At 40.4% G+C, this 5,022-nt stretch overlaps 1 pseudogene; it reads left to right on the forward strand.

The window, feature by feature from the left end:
* The first annotated feature begins 1,880 nt into the window (after positions 1 to 1,880).
* On the forward strand, positions 1,881 to 4,766 carry LOC127958293 (uncharacterized; annotated as a pseudogene).
* The last annotated feature ends 256 nt before the right edge of the window (positions 4,767 to 5,022 follow it).

Consider the following 5,022-nt stretch of genomic DNA (forward strand, 5'->3'; position numbering starts at 1 on the left):
CTTTTTCTAAAAATACTTAAAATACATTTTATTGAGATACGTTTTCTCATGAGATCTGGCGTCTTGAGTCATGTCGTATTTTTAGACTTTAAACTGCAGACATGAACACAACTAGGATGATAATAATGCCAATTATATTAGCACCACTGATTCTACATTGCACTCTTTAACGGTCAGTTTAACCCCCGGTATATCTGAACGGTCAGTTTAACCTACAGTGTGCTGGCAAACTTTGTAGCACAATGTCACAACAACTTTGTCAAGAGTGACTTATAACGGGAATTGCTGGTAAGTTTCATCATCCTCTAGTCAGTTTGGCAACACACATATTTTTTTCATCATTCAAAAACATGCTCTGCATGTTCCAACATAGTTCCTGTTTCACAGGAAGTAGACCCAAACTAATACTAACACATAAGTGCAGTGAGAAAGAAAACCAGGTGCAATTTAAGCACTCCCTTTGAGATTTCAGGAGAAATGCACAGTGACTTAATGTGACATTTTTGTTCACTTAGTACTTTTTTGAAGATGTCCCTCCGAAAGAGCAGCTAGAGGAACAGAGAATGGGGGATGTACCTACTGTGTTTCTACAAAAAGGGAAGGAATGTTGATTCAAAATTACTATTCCACGTTCCAGTGCGGTGTGTATTCTTCATCTAAGTTGACGATGTTGATTGAACGGCTATAGTGTGTAAAGCAAACAGCCGCTGTTTGTTCTCCACACACAGAAGTTGAGGTGATAGACTTCTCATTCAATGGGCTCACAGCTACACCTTTTATATACAATCCCTGCACTGTTACAGGATGCTTACAGAGGACCTCCCGTAGATCATACGATATTTAATCCTTTTGCAAATTTATTTTCAAATTCCTAATAATCTGTGGTAATGGAAAACAAAACATACAGTCTACACTACACTAAGTCTTTACTACGAGGGTTTCCATTTTCAGAATCGCATGCAGATTTAATGCAAAAGTATTTTCTAAACATCGAGTCCATGCAAATGAACGCTGTCTGAACAGGGAAACCCACTTTGCATACTCTTTTACTCTCAGGAGGGGTTTTTTTTAGGACATGAAAGTCCCCTTAGAAGTTTCTCCTTTGCTCAGCTGTTTATTTGATAAACCTACATCTTCACTCAAGTCAGAGTTTCCTAATGAGTCTGTGTTCAATATGGACACACATTTGAATGGGTCTTAACCACTTGATCTTGTTTCCTAAATAAATGAGAGGATAAAAAAAAAAAAGATTTTCTGATGCAATTGCATGCAATAGTTAAAATGCAAAATGCAAAAAAAATGAAGCATTGAATTCAAGCTTTTTAAAACAAGGTTCAAAGTGTCCCTGACCATTTTATGTAATTTCTCAATTAATGGAAATGCAATCCTCTTAAAAAGTCAAAGACGGTCAATACTGACATGATGCACATGTAGTTTCAGAAGCATAAAAACTTAAAACATAACAGTACATTTCATTAGTTGAATAAGCTTTTCTTGTCAGTGAGCAAAATAGATTCACAATTCAGATGGGAAAAGAAGAAAATGGCAAAAGAAAAATCTAATGCATGATATTAAATCATGAGTCATTTAAGTTTCACATAGAGAATAAACCCCCACATGATGCTTTATTTATTCATAAAAATAATAACGTCATTATCTCCAAATTTCCTGTGGAATTTACTCATAATTATATCTAATCATGGCTAAGAGAAGAATTTCTGAAAAAGTTTCCATATCAGTAAAGTCATAAGTGTGAACGAATGCGACAATTACATCAGCTATTTAAACCCAAGGGAAGTCTGACGTACACATACGTCATTAATCGCGGCAGCCAATCACAGCGCACCACGAAGCTAGAAAAAGAACGCGAGCGTCTCCACGCCTTCAATTTCAAGACATCGAAGGGGAAAGATATAACTTACAGGGAATTAAGACGATTTTCGGACGTTTTCCCACCCCTAAACAAATACCGAAAAGGGTCTTCACGCAGACCCTAAACCAGAAAACATGGTCGTAGTCACAGCAGGGACCGGAGGAGCCCATAAAGTGCTCCTGATATCAGGGAAACATGTGATGATCCCGAGCCACGCATCGTCAGACTCGGACTCCACCGTCTCCGGAGCTCCGATACGAAAGAGACAGAGACTCACACACCTGAGTCCGGAGGAGAAAGCGCTCCGAAGGTGAGAAGAGCTGCGATTTAACCTTCATCTCATCGGCTTTTTTATCCGCTCGGTCGAGATAATTCACGAGGGGTGCTATGTTTGGTTTAAGATATGTTATATGTCGACGTTATGGTATGTAAACGTGAAAAATTGAAGAATTTGAATCTGAGCCAGGATGAGTGGGTTTTGCCGGTCAGTCCCTCCCCCTCTGAAGCAACAAGCTGCCTGCGTGGCAGGAACTCGACTGCGCATGCGCCGCTTCCTCAAACCCGTCTGACCTTCCGATATGGTTTTGCCTTATAATGGAAATGATTTCGAAGTTCATTTCCAAAAGCAGATTTTTTTTTTTCATTGTGCATTACAATGAATCTCTATCAAACTGCATTTGGGTTATTTGGGTTAAAAACAACAACAACAACAACAACAAAAACTAAAGTACAGTTAACACCATTAAATAACAAACAAACCAAAAAAACATGGTTTAAAGAAGTTTTTACAAATGTAAAAATGTTAACTGTTTTTGCACACACACACACACACACGTGTATATAAGGAAATAATTTTATAAACGCAAAAAAAGTTTCCCACTTTTTTTGTTTGTTTAGAAAAATATAAACAATATAAGTATATTGGATTTATGCTTATTTATTTATTTTAGCCAAAACATGCATGTTTAATGGTGGTGATTTAATTTTTAAGGAAACTGAAGAACAGAGTTGCTGCACAGACAGCAAGAGACAGAAAAAAGGCCAAAATGGGTGAATTGGAGCAGCAAGTCTTGGAGCTGGAGCTCGAGGTACTTGTTTCTCTCCTCTATTTTTTCTCTCTATCTCTCGGTTTAGAGGAAAAACCTTAATTTCAGCATGTTTTCCACAGAATCAGAAACTTCACTTTGAAAACCGGCTTTTGCGAGACAAGTCGAGCGATCTGCTTGTCGAGAACGAGGAACTAAGACAGAGACTGGGGTTGGATACTTTGGAAGAGAAAGAAAGGGTAACACAAAAAAATTGGTTGTGACCCGTGCTCATGTTAGTTAAACAGGGTATTAGTTTTCTAATGCCTCTTGTTCTCTCTTAGGTCCAGGTTCTGGAGTCCGTGGTGAGCGATTTGGGTTTGGTGACCGGGTCTTCTGAGTCCGCAGCACTCAGGCTACGTGTGCCTCCGCAGCAGGTGCAGACCCAGCAGTCCCCAAATCTGAAGACTTCTCCATGGATTCTCACAGCCCTGGTGCTTCAGACTCTGAGGTGAACATCCTGAAGTTTTGGGGTTTCAAGATCATAACATATGTGACCCTGGAGCACAAAACCAGTCATAAGGGGCGATGTTTGGAAAATGTGGTTTATTCATAGCTTTCCATTGATGTATGGTTTATTCGGACAATATTTGGCTGAGATGCAACCATTAGAAAACCTGGAATCTGGAATCAAAATATTGAGAAAACCGCCTTTTAAAGTTGTCTGAATGATGTTCTTTGCAATGCATCTTACTAATCAGAAATGACGTTTAAATATCTTCATGGAACATCATCTTTGCCTAATATCCCAATTTTTGCATGAAAGAAAAATATGTAATTTTGACCCATGCAATGTATGATTGGCTATTGCTACTAGTAAACCTGTGTTGCTTGCAAATGGTTTTGTGCTCCACGTTCACACATCACCTTGACCATTTGGTCTTGTGTTTGCACGACAAGATCTCACTCTCAATCATCTTTTCGCAGTCTGATCTCTTGCTTGGTATTCTGGACATCCTTGACCCAGAGCTCTTCCTCAAGGCCGAGCTCCCAGAAGAACAGGAGCCCCAGCCAGAGCTTGTTCTGGATGAAGATGCAGGAGAGCAAGTACCTCCCTCCCCACCTGCATCTTTGGGGCCCGCACCAGTTAAGCTGGAGGCCCTTAATGAACTGATCCACTTCGACCACATCTACACCAAACCCGCCGAGGGGGCGAGCGAGGAGAGCGTCTGCGAAGTCAAAAGCGAGGATTCCGTCGCCTTCTACGACGTCGATGAAGAGATCGAGGTGGAAATGCAAACCGTGCCGGTCAAAGACGAACCGGAGGAAGTGTTCATCCCTGCGGACGACGCGGTTGATGACTTCCTCTCTGACGCCTCTTCCTTCAGCGGCTACGAGAAGGCTTCGAATCTGACGGATGCGTACAGTGACTCTGGATACGAGAGATCTCCTTCCCCATTCAGTAACATTTCATCCCCCCTCTGCTCCGAGGGCTCTTGGGAAGACATGTTTGCGACTGAACTCTTCCCCCAATTGATCAGTGTCTGAAAGTTGCGTATATTTGGCCTGCCTTTGCTCTTTTATTGTAAGCGATTGATTGCCATGCCTTTATTAGTGATCGTACATCAGTAGCATGTAACTCTTGCGGTTTAGACCAAAGGCATTGCTTTAAGGACTCAAGTGCAACTCAGTATTTTTGTAGGGGAAGGGGTTGGGGGGGGGATTGTTTTAGAAGTCAAATCTATTTATTTGTGTATATCTCTCTTTTCCAGAGTTTTCTGTAATGTAATCCGTCTGCTTTGATGAACTTTAATTTTATTGTAAATGCTCTCCTTAATCATATTGCATTAAAAAAAATCTGCATTGCATCACATGCGTTGAAGTCTGACTTTTGGTGTGAAAATACAAAATACTACAGATGGCCCACAGAAGCAATCCAAGCAAATTTGGAACAACAGAATGATTTTTTTTTTTTTGCATGTTCAATAGTTTCAGAAGGACCACGATCAAGACCCAAAATTAGTAGTGGAATAGGTGTAATCTAATCTGGATAACCGAACCATTAACTTGAACACACCACATGCTTTGCATGTAGAATGCTTGTGCATACGGCGAGAACCACAA

Source organism: Carassius gibelio, chromosome B5 (genome assembly GCF_023724105.1).
Source record: "Carassius gibelio isolate Cgi1373 ecotype wild population from Czech Republic chromosome B5, carGib1.2-hapl.c, whole genome shotgun sequence".
Classification (NCBI taxonomy): Eukaryota; Metazoa; Chordata; class Actinopteri; order Cypriniformes; family Cyprinidae; genus Carassius; species Carassius gibelio.